At 47.2% G+C, this 14,550-nt stretch overlaps 1 protein-coding gene across 17 annotated transcripts in view; it reads right to left on the minus strand.

Annotated features, from left to right (window-relative positions):
• MKL2 (MKL1/myocardin like 2) overlaps positions 1–14,550 on the minus strand; it is a 275,368-nt gene that overhangs the window by 201,622 nt on the left and 59,196 nt on the right. For 9 of the 17 annotated variants that reach the window (XM_021086582.1, XM_021086574.1, XM_021086572.1 and 6 more), the window contains exon 1: positions 1,213–1,514. The exons of 3 other annotated variants lie outside the window; for them this stretch is intronic. The gene's annotated coding sequence lies outside the window, so the exon portion shown is untranslated. Of the gene's footprint in view, positions 1–1,212; positions 1,515–14,550 lie in introns of those variants that run through there. 5 more of the 17 variants (XM_021086570.1, XM_021086569.1, XM_021086576.1 and 2 more) reach the window with 4 other exon arrangements.

The raw sequence follows: 14,550 nt of genomic DNA on the forward strand, positions 1-14,550 counted from the left end.
CCTCCAGCCCCATATCTGTATCTCTGATCTTTCCTTTTCCTATATGGCGTGGCTCTTCGATATTTTTTACCTCTTCAATACAAACTTTTTCATTAGAAGCAGGTACAACCACCCCAGTCCACACTGTCTTCAAGCACAGCAGTGCATACTAACGAGATGGGCATAGACAAGGCACGTCATATTGTTCTCCTTTAATTCCTCCCTTACATTTAAATTGGAGCAGCACACTGATTTTCAATTAGGTAGGGAGGTAGGTTACAGTACAGATGAATTTCATTTCAGAGCTGTATAGGGGGATTTACAAACGTTTGCTGCAAAGGGAGAGGCCTTGGTTCTGACAAAGTTGACCACCACTGCTCCAAAAAGTGGAATCACGTGCTTAACAAAAAACAAACTAAAAAAGTTTCCTCTGCCTCAAGCAAGCCCTGGGCTCCAAGATTGCACTTTAATTCGCTCTGACACCCCATTCCCAGCACACACCACTGCTCCAAGCCCACTTCTGCCCCCACGCTCGGCCAAACAAAAGTTCTTGACAATTTCGGGAGCAGGGACCTTTTGCGAAATTGACAAAAGCCAAGGACTCTCTCCCAATAAATTCTTATACCGTGCTGCATTCAACTGGGGCGGGAGGGGGGGTACCCAGACACGCCCTCTGCAGCCGAATAGGGACCCGAGAAGAACTCGAGCCCTAAAACCCTGCGAGTGGGGGTGGGGAGGATGGGAGGCAAGGACCGGGCGGGGCGGTGAAGTCGGTGTGCCTGGGTTTGGACCCCGATTCTGCACTCTGGGCAGGGCGCTTCAACTCTCCGTGCAGCCACGGAGCAGAACCACCTAAGTTAAGTGAGGGCAGACGGTTAAGGCTCAATACACGGTGTTGCTCCGGCTAGCAGCACCGCGTCCTCGGCGCCAACCCGCCGCCGGGGGACACCAAAGCGCGACCCGCAGTCCCAGCCGCGTGCGGAGACTGGCTGCGAGCGGGACTGGCCCCGGCGGCCCCGCGGCCCCGGCCCGGCCGCCCCGCCCCGCCCGCGCGAGTCCCGGGACGGCGCGGACCGGGCGGCTCCGCTGCAGCCGCGGGGCAGGCTGGGGCGGCCGTCCAGGACGCGGGGCCGCCCTCCCGGCTGGCTCCCCCGCCCGGTCCTCGGCCTCCGCCGCTCTCGCCCACTCCTCAACCCCCAACGGCAGCCGCCGCCGCCGCTGCCCGCAGCTCACCTCCCGGGCCGCCGCCGCCACCGCCGCCGCTACCGCCGCCGCGCGCGATCTCGCGAGACTTCGCTCCCCTCCGCGCTTCCCCGCCCTCTCCTCCGCGCGCGCGGACCCCGGCCTAGAACCGGTTCGGCGCGCTCCCAGAAGCTACCCTCTCGCCTTAGCGTTAGGCCTAGCCGACCCCGCGACCCTGCGCTCCAGTCCTTGTAACCGTTCCGCCCACCGCCGTGACGGCGAAGGGTTAACAGCCAGGTGCGGGTCGGCCGCCTTCCTCTCACCTGGCCGCCCTGGTGAGCGTGCGCATGCGCGCGCCCGGTGCCCTGGACCTGCGAGCCTTTCCAAAGGCTCTGACCGCTGTGACAACAATAATCCTAGCAGCCAGTCTCGGAGGGCTTCCTGGGTGCCCAGTACGTTTAGAACTCCTAAGTCCTCACAAGAGCCCTCAAGAAGTTGGTATTACCATCCTCTTCATTCCATAGAGAATAAAATAGAGGCTTGGCCAGGTTAGAAATTACCTCCAGGTCACATAGCCTGGAATTGGCATCCAAGGTTGTCTGACCAAGCCAAAGCCCAGCTTTCCTGCCTCCACGACAATCCCCAGGCCCTGTCCCTGTTCCTTCTTCCGCTGAGGGCGCCAAATCTCAGCCCTTCTTTACTTTCCTCCCGAGATTCCACCAGGTAAGAGGAGGCGCTGCTAAAAGGGCTGTCAGGAACATGCTTCTCCCTCATGACAGGAACTTCCTAAGGCCTCCATGTGCCAGACCTGCACAAGGCCCGGAAAACGATCTATTTATATTCGGTTGTCTCCTCTTTAGACTGGTGGCATTTTGATGGTAGAGAGCATGGTGGCATGGGATACAGGACATAGATCCAGAAGGTACGTTATATTAGGGGGCACAGAGCAAGATGAGACTTCTTGCTGGGGGTAAAATCTTAACATATAATTACTTTTTTTTTAATAATAAAGAGGGGCTAGCATTTATTTCAAGGTCGCTACCAATATTCTTCGAAGTTAAGTCATAGGAAAATAGAGATTCAAGGAGATGAAGAAATTGGCCTAAGTCTCCACAGTAAGATGGGTTTGAACCTGGGTGTGAGCCCAGATCCCAGTACTGCCTTGCACTCAATTCCCATGAGCCAGCATCTCTGGGCCAACCAGCTGCTGTGAAATCGAAAGCCTTGAGGGATTCTAGCTATTCCTTTATCTTGCATCAGAGTCTGCCTGGGCTTGCCCAACCCACGTGACAGTCACATCCATCTCAGCAAACGTTGGCCTGCCTACCCTGCAAGCCTGTCCACTCCCTCCAGAAATAATGCCACTTCCTATGGGCCAGGGGTTATGGGTGCCCTGCAAGTGCAAACATCACTTAACCCTCCCAATGGAGGAAGTGAGAGAGGAGGGGAAATTACATTTGATGGGCAGGTCCAAGGTATCAAGCTCTGCTCCAGGTGCTGTCCATTCATTAGCTTATTTAGTCCTCCCATAATCCTCTTGGGAGGAGGTATGGTTGTCCCCACTTTGCAGATGGGGAACCCAAGGGCTTAAGAGGGGAAAGAAGTTGCCCAGCCAAGGGTACACATAGGTGGTAAGTGAGAGGGCTGGGGTCCCACCAGGTCAGTCTGTTTCCAGACCTACAAACATTGGTTTCAGTGACAGAAAGGCCTGCCTCAAAAGCCTGTGTCTTTATGAAGCAGAAAACCTAGAAATCGCCTGAGGTCAAGACTCTAGGATACCATATCTTCTCTGGGTGGACTGTGCCTTGATGGTCTCATCTAAAATAAGGATATACAGGAGTTCCCTGGCGTGGCAGAAACAAATCTGACGAGTATCTATAAGGACGTGGGTTTGATTCCTGACATTGCCCACTGGGTTGGGGATCTGGCATTACTGTGAGCTGTGGGGTAGGATGCAGAGGCAGTTCAGGTCTGGCGTTGCTGTGGCTGTGGTGTAGGACGGCAGCTATAGCTCTGACTCGACTCCTAGCCTGGGAACCTCTGTATACTGTGGGTGCAGCCCTGAAAAAGCAAAAAATAAAATAAAATAAAATAAGGATATACATAGGTTATTGGGAGGATGAACCCAGTAACAGTATGTGAAGCATGGAGAAAAGTGCTTTGTACAGACGAAGCTCTTAGTAAATTATAGCTATTATTATACTGGTGAGACGTCTGAGTTCTTTGATTTTCTCTCCATCTCCCAATATCAATTCCAAATCGACGTGGAGGTTGTGACCTTATCTGCTCAGGTGTGGAAAATAAAATTAGTTTCTAGTGCACTGGAAGCAATCTACTGCTTTTTTTTTTTTTTTTTTTTTTTTTTTTTTTTTTTTTTTTTAGGGCCACACCTGCGGCACATGGAAGTTGCCAGGCTAGGGGTCGAATCAGAGCTGCAGCTGGAGCCGACACCACAGCTACAGAGACACAGGATCCCAGCCGCATCTGTGACCCATGCTGAAGCTTACAGCTATGCCAGACCCTTAAGGCATTGAGCGAGGCCAGGAATTGAACCCACATCCTCTAGGTGGTTCATAACCTGCTGAGTCACAACGGGAACTCCTCAATCCACTGCTCTTTAGTGGACAAAACCCCTGCACTTGCTTCTGAGCAGAGAAAGAGACCAGACTCTCCTGAAGCTCTAATGTGCTCTCTCTTCCCAGTTTCCTGGCAGATTGGCAGGAATAGAAAAGGTTTTATAATAGGTTCCTCTTATGTAGGAAAAACCACCCGAATATTTTTAAGTTGTTGACAAAAACTAAAAGAAAAAAAATTTTTAACTAAGCTGAAACCTGTTAAGAGAATTTTGGTGAGGTCGGGGTGAATATAATTACTGTGACGTCACAGGGAAAGTTTTCATAGGAACTGAAGCTGCCACCACACTCAGGCCATGGTACCCCAAGTTAGTTCCTACCCTGATAAAAGGCATATCACATGTTCCCACCAATGGCAACAGCTCACTGTGGTAGTAGTGATCCTTACAGGGCAGGGGTGATATAACAGGATCCACTAAGAGCATTATAGATGGACCCCAAAATCAGGGTGATTCTAATATGTACACCTCTAAGGATTTAACTTGTGGTTTCCAAAAAGTACTATTGAAATCTTTGATCGGAAAGGAAATTTATAAATACGTATAATGGGATTTGTTTAATGCTCTTTGATTCAATAAAAACTTAAGCCCTTAAGTGTCAATTACTATGTTAGTAGCTGTGAGGAAGACAGAGTCCATGCTCTTATCACGTGATGGCCTAGAAAAGAGGTGTAAATGAAGTAATTGAACCAATAAATGTTAAAAGGTGATAAATGGAATGAAAAAGAAAAACAGGGGTGTTCCTGTGGCTCAGCAGGTTAAGGATCAGGTGTTGTCACTGCAGTGGCTAGGGTTCAATCCCCGGCCCAGGAACTTCCACGTGCCACAGATGTGGCAAAGGAGGAGAAGGGGGAGGAGGGGAAGAAGGAGGAGGAGGGGGAGGAAGAGGAGGAGGAGAAAAACAGGAGGGGGAGGAGGAGAAAAAGAGAGGAGAGGGAAGAGGAGAAGAGGGGAGGAAGAGAGAGAGCAACTGACAAAAAAAAAAAAAAAAAAAAAAAGCTAGCTGGAAGGTAGGAAAGAACTTGCCTTGAACTTGAGCTCTGGAGGATGTATCGGTGGTGTGAACTGGGCAAGGAGGAGGGTGGAGAGCCCTGGGAAGATAGGGCCAGGGTGGATCAGCAAGGAATTGGTGGGAGTAGGAAGGTGGGAGAGCAGAGTGGACTGGGGACATTAAATAAAAAAATTCTCAGGCATGTACACACCCTGAGCAGGTGGGGACCGTGGAGGGGAGGGAACCCTGCTGGAGGCAGATGAGACAATGCAATTGGTCTCCACATACCTATCCTTCCCCATTGGCCCATCCACGCTCATTATGGACTCCTGCCCCCTCTGCTCCACCAGTGCTTGGTCAAGGATGGGCAGGCTGTCATGACACAGCTGTCGTACCTTTAGCCAATCTGTCTTTGAGGAAATTTCACATTATACGTCCCATCACCCCAGTGCAGAAATCAGGTTGCAAATCTCCTGCTTCCCTTGCGACTAGGACAAGGGGTATGATTTGGGCTTTGCCAGCCAGATGTGCCCCATGAGACTGAATCCAGTTGTGAACCTCAGTTCTGTGGATGTGACCAGTGGCTCAAGTGACCAGCTTTGGGATGGCAGTTGCAGGCTTGAGCTCCTGATGGAGAAACCGCACGGATGCTGACGGCAGCGGTGGTTGTGGTGACAGCAAACTCAGGCAGGGTGGTGGTTAGCTGATGGGGCCAGGCCTGCAGTGTGGTTTAGGGCATTTTTCCTAGAAGCTTAGCCTCATTTTCTTCTCTCCAGCCCTCCCAATGATTCTGTGGAATCCCTAACATCTTGTATCACACTCCCCTTTCAGCATAAATCAGGTAGCATTTCTACCCAGAATGCTGACCTCCCACAGGCCAAAGCCAGTTGGAGCCAATGAGACTGGGGAGAAACTTACTGGTGGGCAGCGTCGAGGGGAACTTTCTGCCATCCATGGTTTCTTCCATAACTGTGGGATAAGATAGGGTCTGTGCAGCAGAGTGGAGAAACCAAAAGATTTGGGGTCCTTGACTACATCACCAAGCCGCGAGACTGTCCCCAGACTTACATGGCCCTGGCCATCCCCTTCTCCAAGCTAATGCACGTGGTTAAGTCAGCTTGAGCCGGCTTCTCTGTTCTTTGCAGCCCAAACAAGCGCACTCGTACGGGGAGGGAAGAAGCAACTTATGGGGAACAGGCACGCATCTTTCCTGGGTGTGTCAGGAGCCGCCCCAAATCCTAGGCAACCTTTGACACCAACCTCCTTCACCCCCACCCAATATCAATCCCACTCAGGTAAGCCCCACCTGGTCCCAAACACTTCATTTGAAAACACATCCTTTCATTGCGCTTCCCATCCTTTGACTGTCTCCTTGGTGGATGCAAAGTGGTGATGTGACTTGCCCAGCTCACACATCTGGTAAGTGGCAGAGCTGAAGGTCTGGAGGCAATCCAGAGCCCAGGCTTTTAACCACTAAGTTTAATGCCAGGCACCAACCAGCCTCATTACATTAAAAAAGAAAAAAGAAAAAAAAATGTATGGCTTTGAGCCAGGAAAAAAAAAAAAAATAGGAAAAGAGCTCAAGTCCAACTCCATATTTGCTATCTGGTCTTGACCAAGCTGCTTAAGTCACACTTTGAAATGAAAATGAAATTAAGGATACCAGCTTCACAGAATCTGGCAGTCATCTCTGGTTCACCCATGACCTCTGGTTCCCCACCTTCTGGGCACACGCTGGAACCCACTTTCTGGGCCACGTGGGTGGGGTCACGTGACTAGTCCCAGCCAAGGAGTGTGAATGGAGGGAGTATGTGTCACTTCTGGTTGCTGCTCTATAGAGCAGAGAATCCATCATGGACATAGAACGTGAGCGAGAACCAACCCTTTATTGTTGGGAGTTGATGGGTATCATTGTATGTATCAGCCCATCCTGAGTCATACAGACAGTATGGTCATTTACTCATTTACTCACTCAAGAAACACTTTTCTGCTATGGTCAAACCCCAGACAGACAAAAGAGCAAGCTCAGCCAGCAGTCTTTAGATTCTGGTGCAATGTGCTGAGATGGGGTGCAGCCCCCTGCAGCGTCCCGGGGCTCCCCAGTGATTCTGATGCCTCGGCAAACCTGAGACCCTTGCACTACTATTGACCCACCATGTGATGATAGAGAGGGACAGGTCCTTACCCTGGAGGGCCCCATAGCCTGGGGATGACATGCGCAAAGAGAAAAATTACAATGCAAATATGGTTTAGTGACCTGAAATCTGTGTGATTAAGTAAGACAGACCATGGAGCAGTTTTCTGAACCATTAAGCTGTATGTGTAACCGAAAGTAGATGCGCATCCTGGCAAATCCATTCATCAATGGTGGAATCCAAGATCAGCATTTGGGCTCTCCCTTCCTCATCCTAACATATAAGGCTTTATCTGACTCTTTTCCAAGTATGAAAATTGAAACTCAGAAAAGTTCTAAAACATCGCCCATGGTCACACAGCTAGTACACGGCTGAACTGGAGTTCATGCCAGGTTCTTCTGTTTCTAAAGCCCGCTTTTTAAAGCACTGGGTTAGGTGTTCCTGTTATGGCTGAGCAGCAACAAATCTGATTAGCATCCATGAGGATGCAGTTTCGATCCCTGGCCTTGCTCAGTGGGTTAAAGATCCTGCGTTGCCATGAGCTGAGGTGTCGATGGCAGATTGGCTCAGATCTGGCGTTGCTGTGGCTGTGGCATAGGCCGGTGGCTACAGCTCCTGATTCGATCCCTAGCCTGGGAACCCCCATATGCCATGGGTGAGGCCCTAAAAAAAAAAATAAAAAGACAAAAAATATAGAAATAAAAAAATAAAACCCTGGGGGTAGCTGGTTCATGCAGGGCTCCTGCTTGTCTCCCCTTCTACAGAGAACTCTAGCTTCTAGCCACACCAAACTCCTTGTGGTTCTCAGCCCACACTGTGTGATTTCACGCCTCCGTGATTTAGCTCCTGCTGGTCCCTCTGCCTGGTGCGCTTTCTCCCCTTCCTGCCGCCCTGCCTCCAAACACTGGCCAAATCTTGGGATACACAGTTTGATGAGCCCCTCTCTGGATGGTCCTTGGCCACCCCCAAAGTGTGGTCCCACCAATGGACCATTAGAGTGCTGCCTGTGAAGGGAGGGCCCTTTGCTTCCTTTCCCTAGGCCACCTGACTAGCATCATGGGTGCTGGTGCTAAAGTATCAGCCACAGCCACCTGAACACCTCGCTCAGCAAAACCAACGTCCTACAGAGTACAAGGTGGACTCTCCCAAGAAGACCAATAGCGAAGTATTTCAGAAAGCAGTTTCAGGGACTCTAATCCAGCCTCTGCTACTTTGTAGCTCTGTGACTGCAAGCCCCATGCCTAACACCCTGCGAGCCTCAGTTTCTTAGATGAAAAATGGGATCAGTGACAGTACCTGCCTCACACAGTTGTGAGAATTCAATGGGGTAAAATGTGCACAATAAATGGATGCATAGCGCTTGGCTCATAAGGAAGAACTGAATTAAATTCCAGCCGATCTCTCGCTCTTATCACTGTTGCCATCATCCCCTTCTTCTTATTACTATTACGATGGCTTAGCATACCCCCATGGCTATTATTGTTAATATTATTACTCACCATGTCCTCCTCCCTTCCCGCCAGTCCTAAGTGACTTTCCTAAGCATTCCTTCCAAGAACGGATGGTATTCCTGGAATTCTCAAAAGCATTTCTTCATTGTCTCATTGATGGTTCAGTGCCTGTGATGATTTAGCTTCCCTGGTACCCCAGGAAGCTACCCCAGGAAGTTGTGGCTGCAAAAGACCTTTCCATCTGGGCTTCCTGCATACAACTAAGAAAACATGGGCTCTCCCAAGCTCCCGCGCTCGCTGACTTGACATCATTGCCCCTCTGGGTTCATTCTGGGTTCATTTTTTTTTTTTCTTTTTTCTTCTTAGGGCTGCAATAGGCCTCTAGGCTACTGGAATTGTTGGTAATAGCACCAAAAGGAATCATACCTCCTACAGGCTTATTTTTTTTTTTTTTCTTTTCAAGGGAGCTAAAAGAGTCAGGCTTTTGAGTTTCAAATAAAAAGTTCTCCATATGCCATCAGAATGAGCCACTTTTGCTCTTCCTTACTTATCTTCCACATATTTGAAGGGTGGAGGGCAAAAACATGGGCTTTCTGCAAAGAATTCCTTGAGGTTTTATGCTCAACAACTCCAAGCTGTTATGAAAGGACGGAAAAACAGAACATTCCCCCACACCCTAAGTGTTACAGGAACAGGGAACGGAAGAGGAAAACCAAACCTCAGACAACAAAATCTTTAAAAATGTAAAGTTGGCTTCTCTGATGGAGAAGGTTCTGAAGACCCAGGCATGAATGCTTTCTGCTGGGATTTGCTTACAGGTGAAAATTCAAAACGTCTGTGAAAATGGAAATAAAGATGGGAAGTCAGAGGGAAAGAGGACAGCATGTGTGTTCAGAGGGGCTGAGGGCAGAAATCCAAGAAGCTGTAAGAAGGCAGCCAGTCAGAGGCAAGGTGCTTCTAGGAGCAAGAGCAGTGATCCGGGTAAGAGTTTTCTCCAGAGAGCTGGAGCAGAGAAAAGGCAAAACTTTTTTTTTTTTTTTTCAGAACCATTTTGATACACGACTGCTTGAATAAATTTGCGTTCCCATCTCTACTGACTCATTGGCAGGAACAATGAGCTCACATTCCAGAGTCGGAGCTGACCCTCATGCACCCCATTGCTGATAAAGTCTGTAGTTAGTGCTTTTTTGGCACTAAGAAGGATCGTGAATGTTATTAGGTTCTCTTTTGTTTAGCTTATGATGGCAACATCTAGAAATCAATGTTGCACTCTTATGTCAGCCACTTCCAGGAGAGAAAGGAAAAGGGCAGGGATGAGAAGGGAACATTTTTCACAATTTATCAAGCTCTCCAATTAAAAAACAAATTAAGTTACAAATCAGGAAAATTACAAATAAAGAGGGAAGCTTTTATTCAGCTTACAGCAATGAAACTGAAATCAGTAGCATCTATATGAACTAAAATTAAAAAAAGATAAATAGGTAGATAGATAGATATAGAAAAATGTATATATGCATGGATTATATATATTTCCAAGGTCTGAACCCTGAGAAAACCTAGAAGCAAGAATTCCCCAGTGGCAATGAGCACACTTACCACTCAGATCTTGGTTTCTAAACACTATTCTTCAATAAAAGGAACCAGGGCTCCTTGGAGAAGTGGTTGATTCCAAAGTTGGGGCATGGAAAACACAAGATAAGCCTGGAACACCATGTAGTGCCAGAAAATAGGAAATTACTCCAAAAAGTTTGGGGGCTTACGGAAAGGATACAGAAGTCAAACTAAAATATCTACCAATGGTCAAAGCTGGAACAAATAGAGCAACAAAATAATAATAGTATTAGATTATAAGCCATAGAATAAAATAAATACCCATGAGTCCATGTTGATGGAAGGAAGGAAAGAAAGAAGGAAGGGAGTCTTACCTTAAAAAAGAATTATAATCAATAAATGTAGAAGGAATGAGAGAAATAAAAAGTCACCATTGGAACACCACAGTAAGAACTGCCTCAGGTAAAATTCACAGATGGACATTAAAATTGAGGTGGGCAAAAGTGTGAGGAAAAACAGAATGGTCTCAAAGTTTATCCCCCAAAATATGTATTAATGATGAAGGGAAAAAGAAGTACCTTGACCATGAAGAAAGCCAGCAGCCACCACAGTAATCAAGTAGTTGAGAGTGACGTCACTAGTAATAAGTTATGGTTTTTATGGATTTCTGACACGGTTTGATGAGAAGGACACTTCCCCTCTGTGTATCCTTCCTTAGAACCCATAGCGCCTGTTACATTAGAAGAAGACACACACACACACACACACACACACACACACACACACCCCAAATTGAGGGATTCTACAAAATACTTGATCAATTTTTTTTTAATTTTTTTTTTAAATATCAAAGGCATGAGAGACAAGGAAAGACTGAGGAATGTCACAGGTTGGAGGACATCGAGGAGACATGATGACCAAATGCAATGTGAGACCCTGGACAGAAAAATGATGTTAGAAGGAAAAACTGGTGAAATCTGAACAAAGCCTATGGGTTAATTATATTGTACCCAGCTTAATTTTTTTAGTTTCCACAACTGTACTATACTTATAAAAGATGCTAACATCAAGAGAGCCTGGGTGAAGGGTGTAAGGGACTCTTTTGGTGTGTTTGCAACTTTTTTTGTAAGTCTGAAAGAAAACGTTTGTAAAAACAAGGTGCTGAATTTACCTAGTTATTACTGATAGGGTTTTCTAGAAGCAACCTGCAAACAGTCCATTCTAAAACCGACATAAGGAGTTCCTGCTGTGGCTCAGTGGTTAACGAATTCTACTAGGAACCATGAGGTTGCGGGTCTGATCCCTGGTCTTTCTCAGTGGATTAACAATCTGGCGTTGCCGGGAGCTGTGGTGTAGGTCGCAGACGTGGCTCGGATCCCATGTTGCTGTGGCTCTGGTGTAGGCCGGTGGCTACAACTCCGATTTGACCCCTAGCCTGGGAACCTCCATATGCCATGAGAACGGCCCAAGAAATGGCAAAAAGACCAACAAACAAACAAACAAACAAACAAAAAACCCGATGTAGGAAGTAAGGCCCTTCATATATCCAGGCAGATACATGCACCCCTCTGTTCACTGCAGCACTATTCGCAATAGCTAAGATAGGGAAACAGCCTAAATGCCCATCGACAGATGAATGGATTGAGAAGGTGTGGTATATACACAATGGAATACTACTATGCCATAATTAAAAAAATGAAATAATGCCATTTGCAGCAACATAGATGCAACTAGAGATTCTCATACTAAGTGAAGTAAGTTAGAAAGAAAAAGACAAATACCATGTGATATCACTTATATGTGGAAACTAAAATATGGCACAAATGAACCTTCCTACAAAGCCGAAACAGACTCACAGACATAGAGAATAGACCGTGGTTGCTGAGGGGGAGGGGGAAGGGAGTGGGATGGACTGGGAGTTTGGGGTTAGTAGATGCAATAAGCAATGAGGTCCTGCTGTGTAGCACAGGGAACAATATCCAGTCTCTTGGGATAGACCATGATGGAAGATCATATAAGAAATGGAATGTGTATGTATATCTTTGGGTCACTGTTTTACAGCAGAAATTGGCACAACACTGTAAATCAAATATACGTTAATTTAAAATTTTTTTTAAATTAAAAAAAAAAAAAAGTAAGGCCCTTAAGAGTTATTCATTTCTTGGGGGAGGGATTTGAGGTAGGGTGTTTCATGCAATCACCCATGCATACTAAGTGCTATGCTGGCTCTGGGGATGTCATGACGAACTTCAGACATGGTTCTCAGCCTCAGAGAGCTTACTTTCTAGGGGAGGAGAACAGACCAGACATAAAGTACAGAAGAAAACGAGGATAACTGTGAGCCGTGATAGAAAGCATGAGGGAAATCAGCAAAGAGGTCTGGGAAAACGTTTCTAAGGTGATGACACCAAGGCTGAGACCCGAGGAATGAAAAGGAGAGAAACGCATCAAAAATGGAGAAGAACAGAGGGAACAATGTGGACAAAACCCTGAGCCAGATGGGAGCTTGCTGTGTTTGAGGAGATGAGGCACCAATTACCAGGAACACTAGGTTCTAATTTGACTTAGAAAAGAATCCTAGGAGTTCGCACCTGGCACTGTGGGTTAAGGATCTGGCATTGCTGCAACTGTGAGGCAGGCTGCAGCAGCAGCTCAGATTCAGTCCCTGGCCAGGAAACTTCCATATGCCTTGAGTGTGGCCAACCAAAAAAAAAAAAAAAGAAAAGAATCCTAAACCCACAGTCACCACCACAACCACCACTGCATTTCACTTGGTCCTGCCAACGGCCCTACCAGACAGCAGCGGTAAATGAAATCACCACCACCAGGCCAGAACCTCCGTAAATTTAATAGCAGACAGAGCGTAATCATATGCTGTACTCTAAGCGTTTATGCACTCCCCCAAATTCTTCTGTTGAAACCTAATCCTCAACATGATGATATTAGGAGGTGGAGGCCTTTGGAGATGAGGGTGGAGCCCCTGTGAAGGGATTAGTGCCCTTAGTGCCGTTAGAACAGAGGTCCCTTTGTGTTCCCTTGCCCCTCAGTATGTGAGGACATGGTGAGAAGTTGGTGTCTATGAATCCGGAAGTGGACTGTCACCAGACACTGAATCTGCCGGTGAATCATCCCTGGACCACCAGCCTTTGGAATGGTGAGCACTAAATGTTTATGTATCACCCAGTTTATGGCATTGTTGTTATAGCAGCCAGGAGGGACCAAGACACCATGCTGGTGTTTTATGGTCGTGTGAGGACATGTGGCATAATTCACGTCAGTGAGGAAATCAATCTCCTTGCTGCTCTTTTCCTTCACGAAACCTGATATGAGAGGAAGAGGCCAGATTGGAAGGCCTCTTCGTTAGCAGAGCATGTTTGTGAGAGAAGAAACTTGGGAGGGAATGTCCAGAGCAGAGCTTGAAATGGGGAAGTTGAGAAGAAAAGAGTTGTTCTTTTAAGAAAAGGTGGAATTTGCAATATCCAAGCCATGGAAACAATCTAAATGTCCCTAGGCCGATGAATGGATAAAGAAGATGCGGTACATGTGTACACAATGGAATACTACCCGGTCATCAAAAATGAAATAATGCCATTGGCAGCAGCATGGATGAACTGGGAAATTACCATACTACTTAGTGGATTAAGTCAGATAAAGACAAATTTCATATGATATCCACTTATATGTGGAAGCTAAAACGTGACCCAAAAGAACCTATCTGTAAGACAGAAACAGACTCACGGACACAGAGAAACGACTTGGGTTGCCAGGGGTGGGGGAATGAGGAGGGAAGGACTGGGAGTTTGGGGTTAGCAGTTGCAAACTACTATATAGAGGATGGATAAACACCAGGGTCCTACTGTCTGGCACAGGGAACTATATTCAATAGCCTGTGATAAACCATAACGGAAGAAAGTATGTGCCAAAGAATCCATAAAACTGAATCACTTTGCTGTACAGCAGAAATGAACACAACATGGCAAATCAACTCTACTTCAATAAACTTTTTTCTGAAAAGGTCAAAGCGGAGAAGAATATTGGCAGGGGGTGGAGAGGGGTGGTAAAAGAAGAAAGAAAGAGAAGGATGTTTCCAGGACATGGAAGGATGACCCTGAAACTCATTTATCAGTCGTCCGTATTGCAAACTCCTTCCAGACCCCAAAACCCTTGTAAAGTCTACCACACACTCAGATCTAGTGCATCTTTGTGCATCTGTGTGTCTGGGAGTGCCTCTGTGTATGTCTGGGTGTGAGACTGTGTGTGTCTATCTGCGTGTGTGGGGGTGAGCATCTGTGTGTGCCCTGGGTGTGTCTAGGCGTGTGTGTCTGGCTGTGACTCTATGAATGTCTGGGTGTGTGTCTGCATGTGAGTTTGTATATGTCTGTGGACCTGTCTGTTGGGGGGAGGGCATGCATCTGTGTGCGTCTGGGTGTAAGTGTCTGGATGTGCATCTGTGTGTGTGAACATTTGTTTGTGTGTATCGTTGTGTCTGTCTATGCTTGGATGTGTCTGTTTTTATGTGCCTTTCTTCCTGAGTGTGTGTGTACCTCTAGCTGTATATGTTTGTGTCTGGGTATGTTTGTGTGTGTGTGTGCGTGCCCTGGAAATCACAACAGGGAACTGAACACGTGC

The sequence above is a fragment of the Sus scrofa genome, chromosome 3 (assembly GCF_000003025.6).
Source record: "Sus scrofa isolate TJ Tabasco breed Duroc chromosome 3, Sscrofa11.1, whole genome shotgun sequence".
In the NCBI taxonomy this organism is placed as follows: Eukaryota; Metazoa; Chordata; class Mammalia; order Artiodactyla; family Suidae; genus Sus; species Sus scrofa.